The sequence below is a fragment of the Rhinolophus ferrumequinum genome, chromosome 7, assembly GCF_004115265.2.
Source record: "Rhinolophus ferrumequinum isolate MPI-CBG mRhiFer1 chromosome 7, mRhiFer1_v1.p, whole genome shotgun sequence".
Taxonomy (NCBI): Eukaryota; Metazoa; Chordata; class Mammalia; order Chiroptera; family Rhinolophidae; genus Rhinolophus; species Rhinolophus ferrumequinum.
Window position 1 is genome coordinate 80,137,852 of NC_046290.1, and position 15,878 is coordinate 80,153,729.

Below are 15,878 nucleotides of genomic sequence, written 5' to 3' on the forward strand. Positions count from 1 at the left end.
GTGGAGGGTGCTGTTCAACTTCAAGTTGTTGTCCTTTCAGTTTTAGTTGTGGAGGGCGCAGCTCAGCTCCAGGTCCAGTTGCCATTTTCTAGTTGCAGGGGGCGCAGCCCACCATCCCTTACGGGAGTTGAACCGGCAACCTTGTGGTTGAGAGGACACACTCCAACCAACTGAGCCATCTAGGAGCTCAGCGGCAGCTCAGCTCAAGGTGCCGTGTTCAATCTTAGTTGCAGAGAGCGGAGCCCACCATCCCTTGCGGGACTCGAGTAGTTGAACTGGTAACCTTGTGGTTGAGAGCCCACTGGCCCATGTGGGAATCGAACCAGCAGCCTCCGGAGTTAGGAGCATGGAGCTCCAACCACCTGAGCCACCGGGCCGGCCCAAAAGATTTTTTTTAATAAAGGTGAGGATAAAAGTTGAAGAAAATGTAATGTTTATGATAGCTTTCTTTCATCTTAACAAGCTGAAATTTTGCAAGGGTTATCAGAGTAGACCAGGTATAACAATCTTATTTTAGGGTAAGTTCTAGAAATTTATTTTTTCCTAATTCCTCTGTCTCAATCATTCTATATATTTTTTTTTAATAGATGATTTCTTTCTGGGAAGCATATTCCTATTCCTTTGTCATGAAATGAATTTCTGGCCTCATATGTTGATAACACTCACTTAAAACCAGCACTCTTCTAAAAGAATGTAGATTGTTTTTAGGATTTCTATCTTATTCACCATGTAGTAGTTACAGCTAATACAAGCTGTTCTATTTTCAAGGGCATTGCTGTTTTGCAGGGCATTATGCTGGTTTTCTTATCTTAGCAATGCTGCCTTCAGTTATTTTTGTGATCTTGATCCTCCTGAATCCTTTTTTGTAGAGATTCTAAACAGTATTTTTTTTTTTTGTCCTGGTTTTCCTCATGAGTTTAAAATAGCATTTTGACTTTGAATGTTTCAATGTGTACGTAACAAAGAAACCTGAAAACTTTCTTCATGGTGCTGTGATTGACTTACATTCTTTAAAGGGAGCTTTTTAAAAAATTCTTTTGCTATTGTAGAAATCATATGCCTTTCTTGTGTCTAAAATAAAAGGCATCTGTCAATACAAGTCTTTAATAATGTTGACATACCATATGCATTCAATTCAATAATTAAATGGCATTTTTTCCCAAAACTTATATATCATTTACATATCTTTATATAATAGTGACTTACTGAATTAAGGTGAAAATATCTTGCTATTCATTAATTTTATTAAATATTTTTAGTTCCACATATATGAGGATATATAGCACACAAAATGTGTAAGCCTGACAGTTGTGTTCTAGTTAGTTTTGGTTTGGTAGGCATTTTCCTAACTCTCTCTCCCAATAAAGTTTACTAAAAAGACAAAAAAGGTCAAAACCCTGATCCGTGTTTCAATAAACAGTCCTAATACATCTTACTAGATGGAGAATAACATTATAAGCCTCTCCTGGGTCCCAAGATACTGCCAATTAGACACGCTGACCTCTTTTACAAAAAAGGGAATGAAAACATTCAGCACTATAAGTGTAACAAGATGCCTCTGATGAATTTAGTTACAAGGTTAGAGCTGTCAATTGGAAATGCCTAGTCTACCTCAGTGTGTATCACCTTTCTCCTTTTTCTTTAGCAAGAAAAAACATCTGCATTGTTGAAGACAATAGAGAAATGGTGCTCTAAATTAACAAGAGAGGAAAATGGCAACACGTGCAAATTTTCTTTTGAAGGCGTTTGTTTAGCTATGAACAATGTGTAAATACTTCTGAAACTATATATAGCTGCCAATGATCATGCTATGAATGCTGAGAGGTAGAAAATATCATTAATTTGTCTTAAGGAAGCGAACTAGGCTTCCTTCAGTCTTTAAGACCAAATGTATTTTAAAATCCCTGGATGGAAATTCTAAATCCTAGAATAAGTTAATGTTAAAGGTCATGATTATCCTACAATTAAAATTTATTATCGCGGTCTAAGAAAACTCTCTGGCAGAAATGCAAGTCCATTTCTTCATTTGGTATAGCTCTCATAGTTTTAAACATGCTTTTTGTAAAACGCTAACGTGGTGAGTTTCTAAAATTGTAAACCAATGTATTTAATGCTACCTAACCACAACTCATCATTAAATAGTCTGTGTGAGCCAATTCATAAAGAATCTATGTTTTTAAATTGCTTTAAAAAATGAGTGAACAAACAACTATACAAATGTATCTCCAGGTATAATGAAGTACTGCTATCATGCAGTGCCAATTAGTGTTTCAAGAAAAAAATTACAACGTAAATATAAAAGTCAGAGATAAGATTAAAAGAAGAGCATGTGAATGTGGGCAAGAATGAACAGGAAGTAGCTGAAAGAACTTGAGCTTGTTTATGGGAGCATCTTCATGGGCGCTCCCAGTGCCCATCCTGAGTGCATGAGAGTGATGTGGGGGTTAAGATTCCAAAGATAAGGAGATACCCCAACACTGGCTTTTAGCTGGGTGGGGGTAAAGCCTGGGGGAGGCGGGGGTTCATGTGTGGAAAGGAGAGAGCAAAATGTGTTTCAGGAACAAAGAGAAGTTGTGAGCACAGCGGGGGGAAGCTGGTGAGCAAGGAAGATGAAATGTAAATAGATGGTAGATCACATAGGACCTTGTAAGCCATACAAAAGCCTTTGGACTCTATTTTAAGCACAGTGGGGACCCTGTGGTAGGCTTTTAAACTTCATAAGCAGGTGGGATTTTTAGAAAAATTCCCTTGGCTTTAATGTGGTGAAGAGATAGGAGATTAGGGACTATGATAGAGGAAGACAGTACTGTAGTTAGCAGACATTAATGAAGTATTGGAAGACGATAATTGCTTTAAATAGTAGTGTCGTTGAGAGGAGAGTGAGGTGAGTGGACTCCAGATATATATGTATATATATATATATATATATATATATATATATATATATATATATGTATATATATATATACACACACACACACACACACATATACACACACTGTGTTTCCCCAAAAATAAGACCTAGCCAGACCATCAGTTCTAATGCGTCTTTTGGAGCAAAAATTAATATACTAATTATATAAGACCCAGCCTTATTTTACTATAATATAAGACCAGGTCTTGTATAATATAATATAACACTGGGTATAATATAATATAATATAATATAATATAATATAATATAATATAATACCGGGTCTTATATTAATTTTTGCTCCAAAAGACACATTAGAGCTGATGTTTCAGCTAGGTCTTATTTTCGGGGAAACACTTTGTGTGTGTGTGTACACACAGACACACACACAGAAGGTGCCCAAAAAAATGTATACGCATTTTAAGAAAGGAAAAAACTTGAAATTGTAATACTCAATATATATTGGTAACAAAAGATGAATACAAGTCACATTTGATTTCTGCAGTTACAAGAGCGCTCAAAGTGGTTACCATCAGCATAATTTTAATACAGTTTTTTCCTTTCTTAAAATGTGTATACATTTTTTTTAGCACCCTCTGTGTATATGTATTAGTATGAAAGGGAGAAGACAGAGTTAGGAACTGTGCCCAGGGGTCTGTCTTGGGCAACTGATTGATGGGTACATTGCGCCATTCACCGGCAGAGTAGATTTTTAAAAGGAAGAGCAGTTGATGAGTTTAAATGTAGAATTTGGAGTAGGATGTTCCTTGGGTCATCCAAGTGATCCTGGTCTGTAAAGTGGTTGGATAAACAGATGTGAGATTTAGGAGAAGAATCTGGATTTGAGTTACAGACTTGATGTCTGTTCTTAAATAAATGTAATTGAAGGTGGGAATGAGGGTGAAACCTCTCAGAGAGAATTGTGGAGAAAGAAAAGAAAGTAATTCCAAAGGGAGAATCCTAAGAAACAATGACATTTAAAGATCAGGCTAAAAAAGAAAAGCCTGAAAAAAGGAAACTGTCAGAAAGGTAGAAGAAAAACTTCTTTTAATTATAAAAATTACCATACTAAAGAGGTAGCTTGTATCGCATAGGGCTAGTCTACATTTTTAAGAGTGTTACCAGAGTTTGTTGGAAAATGAATAAAGACAAACAGAGTAATGCTTGGAGGCACAAATAGGAGGGAAAATGAAGCTAAAAAATCACATTTATTCTTTCATTCATCTAGACACATTTGGGAGCCTCCTTTTAAGCATTCATTGTGAAGTACTGTAACAGACGTTGCAGCAAACATAAACATAAATCAAGCACAGAGTCTGGCTTTCAGGAGCTTGTACACTATGGTAAGAGATGAGACATGTGCTTTCATAGATAATTTGAGGTAGAACAGGACATGTTTCCTAAAGAAAGCATGGAAAACGTACAGAGGAATGTCAGAAAAAGATTATGCAGCATTGCTACGGGGTTAGGCTCAATCTAGATTCTCAACATAGACACATTGAAGCAACTTGCGCCATTCCACTGGAGGGGTTATAAAAGGCTTCTGTAGCAGTTGGCATCGGCCATTAAAATAGGAGAATTCCTAATATTTAAATAGAAGGGAAGGGATCTGCATAAATCAGTGGCAAATACAAGGGCAGCAGCTGGAGCAACTTAATCTGGAGCGAAGACCTGAGAAATGTGTTCACTTAGAAAACACTTTGAACATGTGTCTCAGAAACTAAAGAAAACACCTCACTTTTGTGGCCGTGGCAGTTTCACTGATCAAGAGCTAGAATTACTACGGAAAGGGTCATAGCCATTCAACAATTTATAGTGTCCACTTTTGAATACTTTTCATATTTAAATCTCAAAGATAACTTGAATGATCAGGACAGTTATTTCTACACGTGTAAACTGAGACCTGAGTGGTAAAATGTAATTGAATCTGAGTCTTTGCACTGCCCTACATGTTATGTATTCGAATGTTCTGGGAATTTTTATAATGGCATCCTCAATAAATAATTTCAGAATAATTAAAACATTATAAAACCATTCAAAGGAGATTATAATTCTTGGTCATATCAGGTGAGAATAAATGTATCTGAAAGAGCAAGTAGAGTATGTGTGTGCTGTGTTCTCTGTCTTGTACTTGGTCAGGGCTACAGAATGAAATTACTGAGATGGTTTAAACTAAAGAATGTCAGCAGAGATGGTGCATATTAACTGGAGGACTTACCGAGACACAATGAGGGCATTTAAGTAATCTGAGGTTTGAGTAACCATTGGGGAGACTAGTTTCTGGCCCTAGGTTCATGGTTTCATCTTAAATTACTTGTTGATTCCCTCGACGATATTGGTTTTTGTTCTATAGGGTATTATAATAGCATTTGTAGGCATGCGAGGTGATCAATGGGAAAATGACAATCAAGTCAGAGACCTCTTTGGAAGACATTTTCATCCAATGAGAACATCTATGTGGTCTTTATATACGATCAATGATCTGTGTATGTTTATACTGTGCATATCATTTTGTGATGTGTCATTTCATCCTGGCTGCTAAACATGCTACAGCTAAGTATAGTATACTTATGTTGTCCTACAGCTCTGAGAATTAATACTTCCAAAGGCCTGCTTTTTGTATGAATGCCTATTAACTTAGATGTCTGAATTTCAAAATAGCCCAAGCAGGATTCTTTTTAAGTAAGATTATTTAAATTTCTAATGAACATTGCCAAATATACTCTAAAACTTTTATTTATGTGGACTGTTATATGCTGCTAACATATGACAGTACTTACATATTTTATATCTTGCTCAGTGTTAATTGCTAAGATTATGTATATTATGATTTTTAAATACCCACCCTTGATACGTATTGCAATCAAATGCAATATCCCTCAATGAAAGGTGATATAACTTCGCTCTTTGGTTATTTGACAAGAAATCGAACAAGTGTGCGAGGTGCCTCTGGGGTAAGCCCTGCTGGCTTCTTTGATTAGTAATTGTGCTCCATGAGGTCCAGAAGACAGAGTGGTGCAGAGGCATTGGTTTCCACCAAGATTTCGCATACCCTTCTTGAAATTTAGCCAACTTTTAGCTTTCTGCCTCAAGTTTAATGCCTTCGCCTAACACATAAAGTGAAATTGTTTTCAATTTTCAAACTCAAAAGCATCCCTACACAGGAAGTCAGAAGGACATGTTATTGTCATGGTATGAGGGTGCAGACGGAGTAAAGGAGAGTTATCACTGACTTACGACGTATAGATCTAAGGTACAATTGGCGAGAAAGTACTTTTCTCTTAATTTATGTTTAACATTCCTTCTCTAAATCATTATTGATGTTTTTGAAATTCTTAAGTTTTGCTAGAAATTCTATGGGCTTTTAGAAGAAACTAAAGGGGATCCCCCCCATCCCATTCTGTCACTGAAATATACACAAGAATAAACATTAATAGCCTTACATCCACCTACATGTGTCTTCTGAATGGCAGACAATGCTGAAAACTTTATTTTTAATATGCACGTATGCTTCTGTGTATCCTCTAGGCCTATATATTATGATATATATATATATATATATATATATCATATTATATATATATATGTATAAAAGTCATCAATAAGAAAATAGAGTCATCCATATGAAACAGACATGTAGGAAAATTGAGTACTGTGAATTTCCTGAATATCACTTACTGTCTGACTGAAAATAAGAAACGTTTGCAGGAAGTGAATCTAGGGACAGAGTGTGTAGCTTTTTAAAGGATGGATCCACATTTTCCACCAACACTACCACCTATCAATGCCCGTAGATCTCCTGAGTTTAAAAAATACATTGTACATTCTCATAGCAGCAAGATCATAGGCAATTTTTTATCTCTGCACCTTCTACAGTTCAGTCACCAGCTGCTGATCACAAAATCATTGGTACTTAGAAAAGAAGCTCATCACACCTAGAAACTTCCGGGTCCAGTCCCATCAGCTAACAAAAGGCACTAGATCATCATAGTATCATGGAACTACTTTGAAATTCAGCTAATTTGACAAAAAAAGAAATCTATATTTGCACTCATCCATTTTTATTTCTTTCCACAATACATCATGGCATGAAATGTATACCACAAATAGTACAAATGTATTCAAACAGAAACATTCTAACGAGCTTAAATGAGGTGGTGCTAGGGTAGAGTATGTAATTTGATTGAACACATTAGTAAAAATCAAGCACTACTTTCCTAAATTGGACTTTGAATTTTCCAGGTTGACTTAATGAAAGTTTGCTGTGCTTTCATTTATATTGTGCTGCTGGAAAATAGATCAAGTACATTTTAGTGACACATTAGCCAAAAGTAGGTGCCATGCTGCCTTCTAAAAGTTATGTAGACCTCGTTAATGTAGCTTTACATCAGGTAAAGATCAAGAATGGGACTCTTCCCATTGAAATCCCATATTGAATCCATGCAAGCCAAAGATAAAAAGACTTATAGTGACATAATTTTTTATAGAGTAAAAATAGTCTGACAACTTAGTTAACCCTCCAAATTTATGCCAGGAAATACATGTTTCCTTTGCAGCATCTTCACCCTTAATTATTTCACTAGCATTATCGTCTATCATCTTCCATATTGGACAGGAAAAGTATGATGGAGGGAAATGTGTTTCACTCACTACTATACTCCTAGCACCTAGTATGGTATCTTGCCTGTGGTAGGTTCTTGATAAATATGCCCCCCGTGGACCAGGATTGACACAAGCTTACCCTTCTCTCTCACCTCTGAGTGTTTGAATATTTGACTGGGCTGCGGAAGATGTCAGAACCACACCCACCAGGCACTGCCCGTCAGAAGCCACACTCTTAGCCAAACTTACAATTTGTTTTCCTCCAATGTCTTTCCATTGTGATACCAAATTCTGGCAAATTCTCTCAAATTGTGCCACTCTAAGCTCTTGATTCTAAATTTTACTTCAAATCAGGAAGCCGCACAATCTTTTTCCTGTGCGAAATCTGTGGTACTGAGAGAATGAGAAGTGAGGCTGTCAGTTCCAGGTTATACTGTGCTCCTCCTGCAGTATAACACATTTTCTTTCTTTCTTTGTTTCTTTCTCTCTCTCTCTTTTTTTTCTCCCCTGGGATGATGTTTGTTCCACTTAGCTGTAAACATCTCAGTTTAAATCACCCACATTTAATCCTATTTTCATACCTGTAAGATGTCAGCAGTACTTCCTGAGTGTCTAGGGCCTACTCTGGTTGTATAAAGAACAGAATACAATATTTGATATTATCACCCAAGCAATAACATTACAAATACAAATAAATCTAAGACAACAAGATCCTCAAAATAACTGCAAATGGATGTCACTAAGAGCTCTCAGCCCAGGAAGCTTTCTAAAATAGGAAGACTGTCTCATAAGCTTTAAGTCACCTTTCAAAGTCCTAAGTTGATTATGTTCAGTTTTCCTAAATAGTATACAAAATGATGTCGCTAGCCTTGTACATTCAGAAAATTGCTGATATCAGACACAATGTAAGGGAATTTGCTTGCTGGTCGTGGCTGAGTTATTCACACCACCCTTCTCTCACCAAAAATAATTTAAACTACCACATGGACCGCTTTAACATTTTTTCTCAAAAGCAAAGGTAACATGAAAAGATAATAAGGAATCACTAGGATATAACTAACAGGAAATTAGGAACACCAGTTGTAAGCAAGGATTAAAGCTGCTTTTACCTGACGGCATTTGCTGATCTTAGACAATTTGAACTTTTGTTTTAAAAACCTTATAGGCAAGAGGAATAAAAATCAATCTCAGTGCTTGTGACAGTGGTCTTATAACGGAAACTTAACACAATAAGTTGGGACCCCAAAAGGCTGAACACTCTCGTGTGATGCTAAAAATAGTCAACATGTAGTTTTAAAAGTTAAACTTCAATTTAGGTGTTTTTGAGCATGTGATTATAGACAATAATGAACATAAAGGAGCTTTGAACTTGAACTATATTTACAGGAGAACCCAGTGTCCATTGAGAGTAGTACATTATAGTGTAAGTGTGATGTGGGATCCAAGATCTAAAAGACAAAGGGAGGTAGTCCAGCTTCACCACTGGGTGAGGTTGGGTTGGGGAGTGGAGTTGGAGGGGTTCAGATGTGGCAACGAGAGAACAGGATGTGTTCCAGAAACTAAGAGAAGTATACTTCCTAAAGCATTTGATGAGATACATGTCTTTCAGTCCTTTTTTTCAAATGTCTTTCTAACTGATTTTTATTTAGGCAGAATTTCCATATTAGCAATAATTAGATGAGGTTCAGTGACATTAATTATATTACTTGGATTTCAAATCAAAATATACTTACTGGACACTTACAGACCCTGTCTTATTAAATGTCTCAACATATCATACATTTAAAAAATGCTTTCTTGTTAAAATAAGCTCCATTAGAATAGTTTAATTGTTTGGACAAGAAAAGTATGGGTTATGTCAGTTATCTACCAAATAAGGATCTGCCTAAGGTGAAGAGAATGGCAATAGTTAGACTAACAATTATATTCTAAATTAAAATATATATATAGATATAGATATAGATATAGATATAGATATAGATATAGATATAGATATATATGCCCAGTAGTAAGTGGAATCCACCTTAAACTGCTAATCTTGACCCTGACTACTTCCTATGCATAAACATTTAGACAGTATTTTAAACTCCATATTGCCCACACAATGACTGCTAAACCCACAAGAATAATGCCTCAATTCCCATTTCCAAAATTTGCTGTACTTTGGCCTACCCACTCCTTCTAAGCCTAACTGAACTTTGGCCCCGATGATAAAGCCCCGTAAAATGGGTTGCTCTCCTTTCCTAAGTTACACTGCTCTAAAGGAAATGTCTCATACTTGGCACATACTTTCGAGTAAAGGATTAACTAAAGATGTTATGGTTGTGTTTCTTCCACACATTACAATGGAAAAGCAAGTCACATGGCCAAACTCAAATCTAGGGAAGCGGAAATCTACTCAATCTTGAAGGGAGGAAATGAAAAGTTTCATGGCAAAGGGCATGGACACAGGGAGGGTTGAAGAATCAGGGTTAACTTCCGATTCCTGTCCAGCATGGTAGGAGCTTAGAAGTAGTCACTGCGCCATCAGAATATGTAAAAAGCTGAACAAAACAAAAAAGTAACGACTCTTCTTAGATCCCTAACAGAAATAAGGTTGTGGGGCAAACCACTCTGCCCCTCCCCAAAACCAAAGAGACTGAAAGGTGAATACAGAGAATCACAACCTAACAGAACAAAAACCTCTGTTGCAACCAGTGGGGTTGGAGGTGGGGAGGACAGGTAGGAAAATCCGAACTGTAATTGACAAATTGCTGGAGGCTCACTCTGCACAACTCTGAGAGTAAAAATTCCAATAGGACAGACTCACTGGGGGCCTTCACACTGTTGTCAGTTTTATATCCTGAAGCTCTAGCAGGTTCTCTCAGTGACTATCAGAGAAAAATCTTTTTGTGCTTCTGGCAGGAGGAAAAGAGGAACTGTTTTAAAATATGCCAGCACATCCTTTTCTTAACAAGATCTTCCCTCAAGAGAAACTATTTAATCAGAGCCTAACCTGCTGGGGAAGTATCAGAGCCTATCTGACCTGGGAGAAGAGAAATACCCAACTTCATCCCCCTTTAGCTGTTCTGTCCTGCCTAAAGGGGAAGGGGAGAAAAGACAAAACACTAAGAAGCAGAAGGATTTTTAGGGCCGTGAAACTACTGTATATGATATTATAAGAGTGGATGCATGTCATTATAATTTGACCCAAATTCATAGAATATGCAATACCAAAAGTGAATCCTAAAGTAAATTATAGACCGGGTGATGATTATGTGTCAGTATAGATATAACGATTGTAACAGATCTGCCTCCTATTAGGGGATATTGATAATGGGAGAGGCCACGTGTGTGTGACAGCAGAAGTTACATGGGAAATATATGTCCCTTCTGCTTGGTTTGCCTGTGATCCTAAAACTGCTCAAAAAAAAATAAACGTTGTTAAAAATAAAATGCAAAAATAATCAGGGATATAGTGGTTGCTCTATATAACCATTTGTGTTGGGTTGAGGGGCAAATTTCAAAGGCATCAGTAGTTAGAGATATGTCCACAGTTTTGTTTCTGCTGAATCCTCCTCATTTCCTCATTATATCTGCTTCCTCGTATTTCCTGGAAAAAACACTACCTACCAAAGGTAAAAAGAGAGAGAGGAAGAGCATAAAAGAGAGGGGCAGACAGGAAAGGAGAAAAGAAGGAGGAAAGGAGGGAGAAAAGGAGGATGGAGAGGAGAGAGAAATTACTGCCAATTTTTTTAAAATTACCTTGTAGTTATATTTATGTTTGTAATATCTAACCACAATACACAAACAAGATGCACCGTATAAATGAAAAAACATCAGTGCTTTAACCAATTTAAGTTTTGGCAGACATACTAATAAAAGTAGATAAACAACCCAAACCCCGGCTATTAAAAAGAAAAAATAAGTTTGGAGACTAGAGAGGCTGGTTCAATGATAAAGAATAGAAAGTGTCTGTCATTTAAAATAGATGTTTTTCATACTGTTGACAGATTAGTCGCCACAAGACATTTCATTAGCTGGGCCCAATATAGGAGGGAAGTACAAAGTGGAGTTTAGAATGCCAGTGGGACATAAAAGGACTTTGAAAGTCTGATACAAGAGACGCAAGTCTTTTGTTTACCTGAGGCACTCAGAATTTTTTTACTTTTGGGGTCAGAGCATTCTGGCCTTATTCCCTCCTTCTTTATGCTCAACCTCAGGCACTTAGATCTATTCCCAGGGGCTCTTTTATTCTTTGAAATAGAAATCTATGCAGACATTTTGCCTAATATCTTTTCAGTTTATTTTCTTTAACCTTGAACTTTCATAAAGGATTCTTATCTCCTTAAAGATATAATGCACAAGAAAGAGAAAAACCTTCAGAAAACAAACCTAAGAGGGCTCTAAAAACATTTCTCTACTTTGCATTACTGTGTTTCTATTTGAAATACATTTGAATGCCTAGGTCTTGGTAAGTTCTTATAGAGTCAGCTTTCAATATAAAGAAGGATTAGATTGACCTCTATTTATAATTAAACAGCAGACTAAATATCCTGAAAAATCCCCCATTACCAAACACCAAAAAATATTGGGATAAAATAATAAACAACCCCTGTAAATGCATAGAGGACCTCCTAAAGGGTTAGGGAACTGGTGGCTTTAAAACTGAGAAGCAAAGAGAAGATAAGAGGCAGCTGTCTTTCAGGATGGCTGTTATTTTCCACCATCATGTATCCCGTGCCTCACAGAAGTACCCACAATTCCGACTTGCCTGTGGAAATATGTACTAAGTGGGTAAGCAGGCAGGGTTAATCCTAGCAGAAGATACCCAACTGCTGGTCTTGGTGGTAGTGGGGAACCTACAAGAGGCCTGAGGACACTCTTTTCACCGTGCCTTTTAGAAAACACTCTCCCAAGTTATATATCTTCACGATGCTATACAAAGTATAACAAAGAAATAAAACTGAACCTTAAAAAAGGTATTATAAGAGAGAGGATCACAAGTTTCAATGACTAATTTTTTCAATAAAAAAAAATAAAACCTTAAAAAATGTTTCCAATGCCAAATGAAAATCCTAAAATTATTAAAAAAAAAAAAATTCTGAGCGAAAAACAACTGAGATTTAACCTAAGAGTTAAATTTTCCAGAAGAGCCCATAACAATTGAGACAGAAAAGAATATTTAAATGTTCATGAGATGATAAATAAAACTATTTCCACAAATCACATGAATTCCGGGAAAAATGAGTGCAAAGTGTATGCTGGTATAACATTTCAATTTCAAACACAAATTTTAAAACTCCTAAAGGCTTTTTGGCAGAGAGGGAAAAATATATATTGTTACCTAATAGTAATCACAAGCTAGTCTGTCTTGAAAATTTAGACCTAAATCTAGATTCAATGATGTTAAAATGAGACAACACGATATAGAAATGATTATGTAATAGGATCACAAATAGGTAAGATAAAAATGTACTAAAATAAAAACATTGGGAGAAATTATACCAAAATCTTAGTAGCGGTTGCCTCTGGTGACAATTTTATTAGTGTATATTCTGATATTTTATGATTTTTTGCTGCTCTACAAATGTTCTAGAATAGTCATGTATTGCATTAATAATTAGGAAAAATACAATGAGAAAGCAAGAAAAAGACAGGAAAACATTTTTCCCACTAACATTCTTCCAGGCTAAGATACATAAAATTAAGGTCATAAACTTCTGAAATTGTTTCCTGAGATCACTTATACTTAAGCTTTGGCTTCAAAGACTTGAGTAAGCCAGTGACACATCAATCTAGCATTAGATGAATTTCAAAAATCTTACCATACGTTTTCTACAATGCAAAATCTTAAAAAAAAAAAAATGGGGGACGTTTTGAAATCAGAAAAGAAAACTTTCTATAAAAAACACTGTTTTCCTTCAGAACTAAAACTTAAAATTTCTATAGATACAATGATCTGTGTAAATCATGCAGCTTGCCCTTGGTCCAGTTTGTGCTGTTTCTGCTGGGGATAGAGTGGTGACAAAGTACCATCTCCCTGGTTCGGCTGGGCTTGTGTGTTCTGAAGGCTAGTGACGCAATATAGCTTACATCTATGTTTTGTTTGGCTTGCATAATTGTTAAATGAATTGGTGGTCAAAATTTAAAATTCAGACTGACCTCAAAAATATTCCAGGTTTGGGGGTTTCTCTAAACAAACAAATAAACAAACAAACAACAAAAAACAGAACGTCTGTAAATACTGGGCAACAATTTGCTGGAGGTTAGTTTTGCTGTTGTTCCTTAAGGCAGGTCTCTGTTCTCCAGGTTTCAAAAAAAACCTCCCTTACCCATTTAGGTTAATTGATTGTCTCCAACAGTAATGCATAGGTGAACTATTTTTAAAGGCTTGTGTTAATTCTGGTTGACAGCTATAATTATTCAGTGAAAAACAGAGACCCATGTAGGCTACCTGTTGTTGTGTTTCCTGTGAAAAAATGTGCTGGCTTTTGAGTCAGACATCCTGGATTGTGTATCTGTTAGGATGACTTTGGATATAGCTCAAATGGCTTCAACAAAGTTAAATGAATTTCTCGTCAAAGTAAGAAGGCCTGAACTGAAGTGCATCTAAAGTTGGTCGATTAAAGAACGTAACAATGCCCTCAGAGATATAGAAACTTTCTCTTTCTGCTCTGCCGTGCTCAGAAAATTGGTCTTATTCTCATTCCTCAAAGATACCAAATTGCTGCCACAGCAGTTATCACATGCAGAGAAAATACCCAATACACAGCAGAAGAAAAGGGCAACACTCTTCCTTTATCTCTTTTTAAGAGGAAAAAAAGAAAAATAACAACAACAAAAAACCCTTTCCAGAATCCCTACCTAGCGTATCTTCCTTAATATACTGTGTTCCCCCAAAAATAAGACCTAGCCAGACCATCAGCACTAATGCGTCTTTTGGAGCAAAAATTAATATAAGACCACGTCTTATAGTAAAATAAGACCGGGTATATTATATTATATATATATATATATATATATATATATATATATATATACACACACACACACATATATATTATATATATAAACATATATATATAATATACCTGTATATGTTATATTATATTACATTACATTATATTATATTATATTATATTATATTATATTATGAAGACCCGGTCTTATAGTAAAACAAGACCCGTTCTTATATTAATTTTTCCTCCAAAAGACGCATTAGAGCTGATGGTCCAGACTAGGTCTTATTTTCGGAGTAACACTGACCTATGTCAAACACTAAACAAAATAGCCACAGAGACTGGAGTACCTATGATAGGTTTAGGAGATTCAAATTACCCCTGAGAGAAGTAGAATTGTCTTCCCTTAGCACATGGTAGGTAGCACTGGGGAAAAGTGGCCACAAAGTAAATTCATAGGTCTAACACAAGAAAGAAACAATGGGGAGAGGGAATTGATTTTAGATACATAACAGTGTCTGCTACAAATTAAAACTTTTCTAGCTTTGTAACGACCTTGGGTACATTATTTAAACTCTTCTAACTTAAAGTTCTTCATCTGTAAATTAGGAATAAAAATACCCTTTCACGGATGTATCACAAATATTTAATGTTCTAATGTATATGAAAGTGTAGGTATTTCATATGTTTTTGCTTTTTTCAAAATACCAGATATACTTCTGAAAATGGAAAACAGTAAAAAAATAAATTACAAGGATTTTTAGAAATTTCAAACAAAATAAAGCTGGTTGAAACTTTTTGAAAACTTAAGCAAAATCCTGGTTTAGGTCAAAGTGTACTTTAAGACTTATCTTAACCCTTCCCTCAGTGTTTCAGTGGATGAGGAGTGTCATTCACAATTTGAAAGCAGACAATTTTGTGTTTATGAGGTTTAGTTCTTCCTGTACAGTTATCTTTTATTAAAGAGAAAAACTGGACATAGTCTGCTCCTTATGGACACAGCTGAAGTTTGGCTCAGTTTAGTATATATCTCTTTTCCTCCCCTGGTGTTTTGATAAGTGAGAATACTTGGTCGTTTGATGTTCTACCAGAAAGGATACTTTGTGGCAAGGTGCAATATAAAGCAGGTGCTGCAACATGCTCTGCTGGGCAGGATGACAAGTGATGGCTTCCCCAGAGTCACAGCAAAAGACAGATTTAGTGACTCTTGCTCTATGATGGAGAATCCACACACCAGGGATACAGATTAAACTCTGCCTGCTGAAGTGAGAGTATTTGCATTTGTGCTCTCAAGAGAGCTTTCCTCAATGGCCGGAGAGAGTGAAACTCTCAAGTCTGCATATAATACAGTCACCACACGATGGTCCCTACCAAGAGAACTACAAAATCAAATTAAGACCTTGGAAAACAGCAGATGTAAG